Source organism: Phalacrocorax carbo, chromosome 22, assembly GCF_963921805.1.
Source record: "Phalacrocorax carbo chromosome 22, bPhaCar2.1, whole genome shotgun sequence".
In the NCBI taxonomy this organism is placed as follows: domain Eukaryota; kingdom Metazoa; phylum Chordata; class Aves; order Suliformes; family Phalacrocoracidae; genus Phalacrocorax; species Phalacrocorax carbo.
Genome location: NC_087534.1, coordinates 302 through 10171, shown reverse-complemented (window position 1 = coordinate 10171; position 9870 = coordinate 302). Strand labels below are relative to the sequence as shown.

Genomic DNA, 9870 nt, shown 5'->3' with positions numbered 1-9870 from the left:
GTGCCCTTGGAGAGACCCTTCTCCGAGCCCCGTGAGCCCTGGGGTGGGTGGGCTGCGGTGCCGTTCAACGCTGAATAGGCACGAAGGCCTGTAAACAAAATGTATTTATATCGCACCCGTACCCGGCAGCCAACCGCCGCTTTATTTACGTATCCTGCACCTCCTGCCGACGCTTTTAAACTTAGCCGATATTGCCGCAGTTTTCACTGACGGGGCAGGGGACTGCCACGCTGCAGGGGGAGTGTCTGGGTGTCTCCCACGGACACAGACGTCCTCAGCTGGGTAGGGACAGGGTGAGAGCTGGAACAACTCTGCTGACATGTACGGGCCGTCCCAGGGCAAGGCTCCTGGGTCTGGGGGCTGAAAGGCGAGCCGCGCTGGGTGGTTGGTGTGGGAGTTGTGGAGCAAGTAGGGGGGAAAAAAAGCAACAGGAAAAAAACATCCAAATGTTTCACAGCAGGTAGAAAGCTTGGCAGAAAGCAAACTGAATGCCGTAAAGACAAAAGCCGAAAGCCGGCTATGGACTGGACGAAAAGAGTCAGTGCCACGGAAGGAGGTTATTTCTTCCACTGACCGTAGGAGGCTTTTTTGTGAGAAAACACAACACCTCTTCTTTCGGCTACGGCGCGGTACCGCAGCAGTAACGGGCCAGAGCGTGCGAGCGCCTCTGGCAGTATCGGTAACGGCCGGGGCACGGCCGAACGGCCAGCCCACCTTCCGCACGAGGAGAACACCGTTCCCCTGGAACGCCACGCAGACCCAGGACGGGTACGGCGGAGGCCGAGCCCAGGCGCCCCCATTGCCAAGGACCACCTTGGCCTCGCAGCGTCTCACGCTGCGGGGTGTTTTGCAGGCCGTGGCTAAGCTCAGGCCCCCTGCTCGTGGCTGCCCCCGGTCCCCCGGCGCCGGTCGGGCCCCAGCCCCCAGCGCGGTGCGGCGCAGGGCAGCGGCCCAGCAGGGCGGCCCCACGGGCCCCAGCCCGCACCCCCCCCCGTGCCTGCGGGCAGGGCCCCGCGGCCGCCGGCCCCTTCCTCCTCTGCTCGCTCCCGTCGCGGACGGCTCGGTACGTGTCACGAGCGGCAGCCCCGTTCAGCCGCTCCCGGAGGGCGCGCGGCTCTGCCCGGCCGTGACCGGGGCCCGCAGGGGTCTCTCGCTCGCCCGCTCGCCCCGAAAGGAGCCGGCCCCGAGCCGGCGCGTCCCGCCCCGCCCGGCCCTCGGCGCCCTCGCGAGCTGAGCGCGGCCCGGCCAGCAGGGGGCGCTGGCGCTCACCGGCTGGGCGCGGGGGCGGTCCGGCGCGGGGGCGGGGCCGGTGGGGGCCGGTCCTTCCGGCCGCCCTCTAAGGGCCGCCCCGCGGGGCCCGGGCTTCCGGTGGCGCGGCGCGGCGGAGCGGAGGTGGGAGAGGTGCGTGGGGCGGCCGGGTCGCGAGGGGTCTCTGCGGTGCCGGGGCCCCTCTGCGGCCCGGCGTGGGAAGCCCGTGGCCGGCGGAGCCTGCTCGGAGCTGGGCGGGGAGCGCCGCGGCAGTCCGGCCGCAGGCAGCCATCCCCTGCGGTGGCCGGCATCCCCTCGGGACTCCTGGAGGCCTGGCGGCTCCCGATCCTCGTCTGCGGCAGCCGCCTGAGAGAGCAGCGCGGCCGTAGCCGGGGGCCGGAGAGCGCTGGTGGGTGAGTTCGGACAGCGGTGGGGGCTCCTTGTGGGCCGGGGGTGGGGGGGGCTCCGTGCGGGCCCGACCCTGGGCCGGGCGGGGGGGGCTCCGTCGCGCCGGGCCTGGGCCGGGCTCGGTGCCGGGCGGGAGGAGCTCCGTCGCGCCGGGCCCGGGGCCGGGCGGGGCGGGGGACGCCTCCGTCGCGCCGGGCCCGGGGCCGGGCGGGTGAGGGGGGGGCTGGCTCCTCCGTGCCGGGCCCGGGGCCGGGCGGGGGAGGGGGGGGCTGGCTCCTCCGTGCCGGGCCCGGGGCCGGGCGGGGGAGGGGGGGGCTGGCTCCTCCGTGCCGGCCCCGGGGCCGGGCGGGGGAGGGGGGGGCTGGCTCCTCCGTGCCGGCCCCGGGGCCGGGCGGGGGAGGGGGGGGCTGGCTCCTCCGTGCCGGCCCCGGGGCCGGGCGGGGGAGGGGGGGGCTGGCTCCTCCGTGCCGGCCCCGGGGCCGGGCGGGGGAGGGGGGGGCTGGCTCCTCCGTGCCGGCCCCGGGGCCGGGCGGGGGAGGGGGGGGCTGGCTCCTCCGTGCCGGGCCCGGGGCCGGGCGGGGGAGGGGGGGGCTGGCTCCTCCGTGCCGGCCCCGGGGCCGGGCGGGGGAGGGGGGGGCTGGCTCCTCCGTGCCGGGCCCGGGGCCGGGCGGGGGAGGGGGGGGCTGGCTCCTCCGTGCCGGCCCCGGGGCCGGGCGGGGGAGGGGGGGGCTGGCTCCTCCGTGCCGGCCCCGGGGCCGGGCGGGGGAGGGGGGGGCTGGCTCCTCCGTGCCGGCCCCGGGGCCGGGCGGGGGAGGGGGGGGCTGGCTCCTCCGTGCCGGCCCCGGGGCCGGGCGGGGGGGGGCTCCGTGACCGGCCCGGGCCCGTGCTCGTGCCGGGGGGGGGCTCCGTGCCGAGCCCGGGCCCCGCAGAGAAGCCCTGGTCGGGCATCGTTCGCTTTTGCACAATGTAGGGCTTTCCCCGTTTATTTTCTGTGTACTGTGTTTTGGGCCACCTGAAACCCTTTGGCCGGGGAGGTTTGGTGCGGGGAGATGGCAGGTCTGGAGCCTGAAAGATCTCGGGTGGGGGGCGGGGGAGGTATTTTTGCCTTAAAACTCTGGGCCCACCTCGTGTGTCATGTCGTGAGTCTCGTGACTGTGGCAAATGGCTCAGTCGGGCGTTTTCTGAAAATGTATTCATCCCATGCAGATGTCATCGGGATACAGATCATCTGCATCTTCATGCTCTGACAAGACAAGATGCTGAGACAGGGATGAGCTCCAGAAGGACTGCTGAAAAGAAGAAAAAACCGCACTCCACAAAGTCATGGGGTTTATTTTTGCGTTTGGGGGGGCGGGGTGGCTTTAACAAAAGAGTGCAGTGTTGGCTGGCAGCAGCCTGCAGGGCATTTTTGCTGCCTGATCTCTCCTTTTCTTCTCTTCCACTCCTCTTTCAGGGCTGTAATTGTCATTTGGATAGTTTTAGAAGAGCAGTAAGTTCCTCGCCTGTGTCAATGTGCTGATAATACCAGGAAGGTGAACGCTTGAACCGGTCGGGCGGGTGGGAATAACTTGGCTGCAGGTAGAACTTCTGAGGGAAGACCAGCAAAACCAGGAAGCAAATAGCAAGTTCCCCAAAAATGTGCGGGTGTCAAACACGTAAGCGTTTCATTGCCGAATGTTTTTGGGAATATGTTCCAAATGGCTATTTTTAGTAAACATAAATTTTCAGGAGATTCAGGGTTGTGTGTGGCAAAACATGTCCCTCTGTTTTTGTGTCCTGCCGCACAAACGGCGGGCGGCAGGGCTCTTGTTCCCCGCTCTCGATATTGCCCCAGCAGGGCTGCGATATTTAGACCTAAGTGGGGATGGGTTTAGGAGTGGAAGGAGAGAGAACGCCTGTGTTCTGTAAGGGCTGTGAATGCTGACCCTTTGTCTCCGTCTGCTGCTTTTCCTGTGCGGGTGATGAAGCTGTTTTACTTTTCTCTGTTGTTCCTGGTCTAAATAGCTGCAAGGCTGTCGCCGCTGTGGGTGTGCAATTTGTGTTGCTGTGTTTCTGTGGAGTCCTAGCCACGGCTCGCTTCTAGTGTGGCCAAGGGTCAAGGTAGGGCTTTCAGCTTAAAGCTTCAGAAGCGCTGCGCGCTGAGATGGGTGTAGGTGAAACTGCTGTTGCGCCTGCAGCTGTGCTCGCAGGGATGCTGGGCGGCTCCGCATCAAACCGGCGAGGTGCCCGTGGACCTCCGTCGGGCTGCGCCCTGGGTGCGCGAGCGTGCCGTGTGTTTGCTGTTCCGGCTTGTACGTGCGAGGGCTTAACGTTTGATTTAACGCATTTCCTTTAACGGCAGGCTGTAGTTGGGCTCTAGATGGTATTCCTACGGGGGCGCAAGAGCTGTGGAATGGTTAAGCTGTTGCTGTGCCTCCAGGTGACTTGTTCAGTAACACTGTTTTTCCAGGTGCAGATGGATGAGTCGTGCAGGGCAACGGAGGAGAGCCCAGGGGAGCGCTGGAAGAAGGTGAGTCTGTGTAGTACTGGAGGGAAGATGTGACTGGTGGCTATAGGGCTCCATTATGGGTTTTACTCTTTTTTTTTTGTGATCTGAGGGTGCTAAGCGATGAGCCGAGCGTGATCTGGGCCCTGGAGGTGAGTCAGGCAAGGTGACCAGTGCTTGGTGGGCTGGAGTAGGTGTTCTTTTTCAGGTTATTCAGGTTTTTTTTTCCCTTGTCTTCACTTTCCCATCCCAATTTGGGGCCGATTCCCTCAAACGGGGACTTCCCCCTGTGGGGCTGCTTATGCAGCCTGGGAGCTGCTGCCTGGGCACAAAAATACCTCAAACCCCCTGACTCTGGGTCTGCAATGGGGGGTGAAAAAACAGAAAATTCTGGTGGAAAGAAAACAACTTGGGGCTTCTGGGAAAGCCAACTCAGCTGGATTTGTGCAGCTGGAAAGGAAAAAAAGGGTGGTGGTGGGGAAGGAACAACCACCTAAAAGCACCCACCAACCATTCTCATGCACAAAACCGAAAGTGAAAATGACCATTTTTTGTAGGGTAAAAGCACAAAAAGTCCCCACAGAACTCAGTAGTTTGGAAAAGCAACCCCAATTATTACATTATGTAAAGAAGGCAGGGGAAAAAAAAGAAAACCAAAACAAAACCCTATCACAACCCTGATGCCACATGCCTACAAGCAGTTCCTGGGGCTTATTCTGCGGGGGTGGGGGACCCAACCTTGTTCCCCAGGTTTGCTGTGCTGCTTCTCCTCCCTCGGGCATGGGGGGGGCGGGCAGTGGCATGGACAGTAGCAAGCACCAGATTTTTTTAAGCAGTCGAGAGGAAAGGACTGAAATGCTCGAGACGCTTTGCTGTTTGGTGCAGAGGCAATGAACAGTGTTGCTGGGGCTGCGAGGCGGAAAGGTGCAGAGGAATAGAAGCTCTGTGGATGCAGCCAAGTTACGGTTTCTGGATGGTATTAATCGAGAAGAGTAATTCAGATAATGCTGCTGCCCAGCGACCAGAGTTGGGTACTGAGCCCGGGAGCCGCGCACGCGCGGTGGCGTCCCTGTGATCCCCATTGCTCTCTCCGCAGGTAACAGCCCTGCGATGCTGCGGTGCCTGCGAGGTGATGCCGCCGTGCTCGTTGCTGCTTCCTGGTAAGGAAAGGCCTCCTCCGCTCCTGCTGCAGCGTGGTGGTGTGTCGGACACGATTCCCTGTGTCAGGTGAGGCCTAGGGCTGCTGGTGAGGTGAGCGAGCCCCTTTGGTGGGTGCAGGGGTGTCTCCTTGTGTGCCTGCGCTACTGGGGCTGGTGGGATGGGAAGCTTCAAACGACCTGCCGAGGCAGGCTTCTGGTATGCTAAAGGTGAGTGGGTGAGGGCAGCCCCAGGAGTTACCCTGGAGCTGACAGAAGGGAAGAGGGAAAGGAGGAGGAGGAGGAGGATGACCTTTTCCCCCTGCCCAGGGTGCAGAAGATAGCCAACTCCCCAGCTCACCAGAGCTCCCCCTCAGCCTCCCCTGGCCCCCCTTGCCCCCCCGTGCTCCTGCCCCCAGCTCCGGCACGAGCGAGCTAGGCTACGTGCCTAGGAAGCCTCATCTCGTAAGAGCTGTAAGACACCCTTGTATTCTCTTCAGGTGGAGGATGGCCTAGAGTCTGGAGCTGCAGAAGAGGCAGGGCGGAGAGGAGGGGAAAGAAGCATCTGAACGGCTAAATTGTGCCAGCAGCGCTGAGAGCGAGAGTCGCGGTGAGTCCTGGGCCACTGGGGCCCCGTTGCCTCTCTTGTACATCCTGGGCCCTCCCTGTCTCTCCCCCCTGGCCCCCTCTCTTTCCTTACCTGCTGCAAAATTTTTTTTAGTTTTTTTTTTTGCACCCCCCCCCGCCCCTTCTTTCTCCATCTCGCTCTGAGTGGCTCCCTGCCTCCCCGTCTTTTCAGGCCTCCCTCTCTCTGTCCTGTAGCCTGTGGCTACTTGTTCTTTCTCCGCCTCTCTCTGCCTGGCTCTGGCTCCGTTTTTATTTTTTCATTCCTCCTGCTCTGTCCTGTAGCCTGTCGGTATTGTGTCTTTCTCTGGCTCTCTTGGTCTGACTCCCTGTGTTACCGAAAAACGCGGTAAAATCGGAAATATCTATTCAACACCAATCTAGTATTAAAGAGCAGGCGTTCTTTATTCACGGTGCTGGATGCACGGGGGATCGCTCCTCCTGGCGTGCGTACCTCACACACCTTTCCCGTAGAATTTGTAGATCAAAATTTTACATACTCGTATATAGTCATTATCGTCCTGTCTACTGATCGGTACAAACTGGCTCGTTCCGTATGTAAATCGCTGCGCAGGCTCGGTGGTGGTCCGTGAGTCGGTGGTCGCAATCTCCCCCTGCCAGAATTGCCTTTTACCTTCTTGGCTCTTAATCTTGGCAGTCTTGGCTAGTTTTCTCAGTCCGCTACACGAAACCGCGTTTTGTCATCAGTTTCTGACAGAAGCACGTTGTCTGTTGTTCTGCTGACATTAACGATCGCCTAGGGACTAAAATGCAGATCGACAGATGCGCTGATTCGTACGCTCCGTGTTCCCGTAATGGAACACCGTCTCTGGTTGGTTGATTGCATCGCTTTGGTTACATTTCCCCCCTTTGGAAGTTTTGAAATAATCATTTTCTCAATACTTCCATCTTAGATCAATAATATTCCACTATGTCAGTTCAGTGTTTGGTTCATCTTCTCAAAATTTTCACTTGATTGTGGTCTCTAGGGCATATGCAGGTTCCATCTTATACCCAAAATTTTATTAATTTGTTGAACTACCTCTGCAAAAAAATGTGGTCCTCTCCCAGAGGACATTCCTGTTGGCACTCTAAATCTTGGTATTATTTCTTTCAGCAACATTTTAACTACTACTCTAGCTTTGTTGGTGCAGCACGAGAAAGCTTCTGGCCAACTAGAAAATTTGTCCATCAGCACTAACAAATACTGCTATATCTATTTTGTCTGGGTAACTCAGAAAACTTAATTTGCTAATAATTTCCGGGAGAATTTTTTGTTTTGTTACTCCTAAAGGTGGTTTCCTTTGGTTCAGGGGATTATTTCTAGGACAGATTGGACACTTAGCTACCATGGGTTTAATTATTCTTGTCATGCCTACACACGCTACAGATGCTTTTAAACTCAAAACCGTAGCATCTACGCCCTAATGTGTTTGCTCATGCTTTTCTTTTGCAAGTTCTGTCATAACTTGTGGGGTTGTTATTATTATTACTTGTTTTTCTGGTGTTACCTACCATCTCTCTGTGTTTTGTGATGCTTCCAATTGTTCTGCTAATTGCTCATCCAATTTATTATAATAATCTCGGTTTCAACTTTGGAATTCCGATCTGTTTTACTGGTACTAGTGCAAGGATACCTTGCTCTGCAGTCCTCTTTGCAGCTTTATCTGTCAATCGTTTGCTTATGTTTACAGCCGTCTGGCCGAATCGATGAGCTTTGCAACGCTTTACCGCCACTTCTTTTGGTTTCTGCACGTCTTCCGGAAGTTGGAGAATGTCGTCTTTATGCTGTATCAATGATTCTTGGGCTGATGGCAGTCCTTTTTCCTTCCCAGTAGCTCCATGATCGTGGATCACACCAAATGCATGTTTGGAATCAGTCTAGATATTTATCCTTCGTCCTTCTGCCATTCGCAGAGCTCGCTTCAACGCTACCAATACTGCTTTCTGTGCTGAGGTGTTCGCAGGCAGCACCCCTGACTCCATTCCCTCGGCGGTGATAACGACAGCATATCCGGCCATTCTCTTCTCGCCCAGAGCTGCTTCCATCTGTAAACAACTCCAGATCAGGATTTTCCCAGAGGTTTGTGTCTCAGGCCTGGTCTGCTGGAATAGACTTGTTCAATAGTTAGCAAGCGATCGTGTTCGAAACTGTCCGTAAGGTTTTCTGTTGTTAAAAACATACAGGATTCAGTATAGCAGTAGTCTTCGATTCCACATGGTCCTGTTCTAACAGAACAACTTGATATTTCAACATTCTGCTAAGGGATAGCCAACGACCCCCCTTTTGTTCTAAAACAGTCACCGCTATGTGCGGGACACATACTGTCATCTTCTGTCCCATTGTTAACTTTGGGGCTTCCTGGATCGGCAGCGCTGCTGTTGCCACTGCCCGTAAACATCCAGGCCATCTTTTACTCACGTGGTCGAGTTGTTTGGAGAAGTAGCCCACGGGTCTCTTCCAGGTTCCCAGTCGCTGTGTCAGCACTCCAAGGGCTAAATGTTGTCTTTCGTGGACAAACAGCTCAAAAGGTTTAGCGAAATCGGGTAGGCCTAATGCAGGGGCCATCACTGAGGCTCTTTTCAGTTCTTTGAATGCTGTTTGGCATCCGGGCGTCCAGGTTAAATATTTATCCTTTGATTCTTTCAGTGCCTCATATAATGGTTTTACATACAGTCTGTAGTTCAGAATCCAGAGCTGACGCTATTTCACTATTTTCAGAAAAGCTCTCAGTTCCTTCGGGCCGCTAGGTTCGGGAATTTGACAAATAGTTTCTTTCTTTTCACTTCCTAATTGTCTTTGTCTCTGAGATATTTCGAATCCTAAATACATGGCTGCTTCTTCTCCTATTTGGATTTTGTTTCTGGAAACTCCGCATCTTCCTTGGCCCAGAAAATTTAAAAATTTCAAAACATTATTCTTTACTTTCTGCCACTATCAGAATGTCGTCTGCATTCTGTAACAATATGCCTCTCCCTGGGTTCTGTTTTTTCTATACATTTCTATATTTCTAATTTTTTTTCTTGCCAGCTGAGTCCCAAATATCGTAGGACTAATTTTAAATCCTTGTGGAAGTACGGTCCATGTTAGCTGTGTCTTTCATTCTGTGGTGGGGCTTTCCCATTCCAAAGCAAATAGGCTTTGACTTTTTATGCCTGGAGGTATGCAAAAGAAGGCATCCTTCAAATCTAGTACAGTAAACCATTTATGCTCCTCCTTTAAAAGAGGTCAGTAAAGTGTATGGATTAGCTACTACCGGATGTAGATCTTGGACCACCTGAGATATAGCCCTTAAATCGTGAACCAGCTAATACTCTTTGCCTCTAGATTTCTTTACTGGCGGCACAGGAGTACTATATTCTGATTCACATTCTACTAAGAGCTCATATTCTGAAAAAAATTTATAATTAACTTCTCTAATCCTTTTCGAGCCTCTCGCTTAATACGGTATTGTTTTTGTCTTACCGGCTTGGCTCCAGGCTTTAAGGTTACTTTTACCGGCTCTGCCCGCTTAGGTCGCTCCGGAGCTCCGCTCGCTCAAACCAAAGGAATTACTACGTTTTCCACTTCTTCGGGAACCTGTTCCTCCCTGGAGGAATCCTGTAACATAAACGCTCTCGCCTCTGTGGCTTTTGATTCTGTTCTGGTATTAGTAATTTAATCTCTCCATCTTTAAAAGTTACTTGAGCATCTAATTTACTTAATAGATCTCATCATAACAGAGGCAGTGGACATTCAGGCATATACAGAAACTGGTGAGTTGCCCATTGCTTCTCCAATTTAAACTTTAATGGCTCTAAGAAAGGCTAATTTTTCTTTGCCCTGTCGCACTAACAACACCTACTGGTTTATGATCAACTTTCTCTTTACGTGTATTCAGTACCAAAGAAGTGGCTCCCGTATCTACCAAAAATTCTATTTCTTCATTCCCTAGCTTCAGTGTAACCAGGTGTTCAGCTAGGGTTGAT

General features: G+C 55.7%; 1 long non-coding RNA gene across 3 annotated transcripts; it reads left to right on the top strand.

Annotated features, from left to right (window-relative positions):
- Positions 1-1444: 1444 nt before the first annotated feature.
- Positions 1445-5964, top strand: LOC135316740 (uncharacterized). 3 transcript variants are annotated; one of them, XR_010375996.1, is made up of 4 exons: positions 1445-1657; positions 4106-4165; positions 5238-5392; positions 5778-5964. It is a non-coding gene; the product is annotated as an uncharacterized LOC135316740 (long non-coding RNA). The 3 variants fall into 3 exon arrangements; XR_010375995.1 differs by having other exon boundaries at positions 1446-1661; positions 5778-5963; XR_010375997.1 differs by lacking the exon at positions 1445-1657 and adding an exon at positions 3633-3756.
- The last annotated feature ends 3906 nt before the right edge of the window (positions 5965-9870 follow it).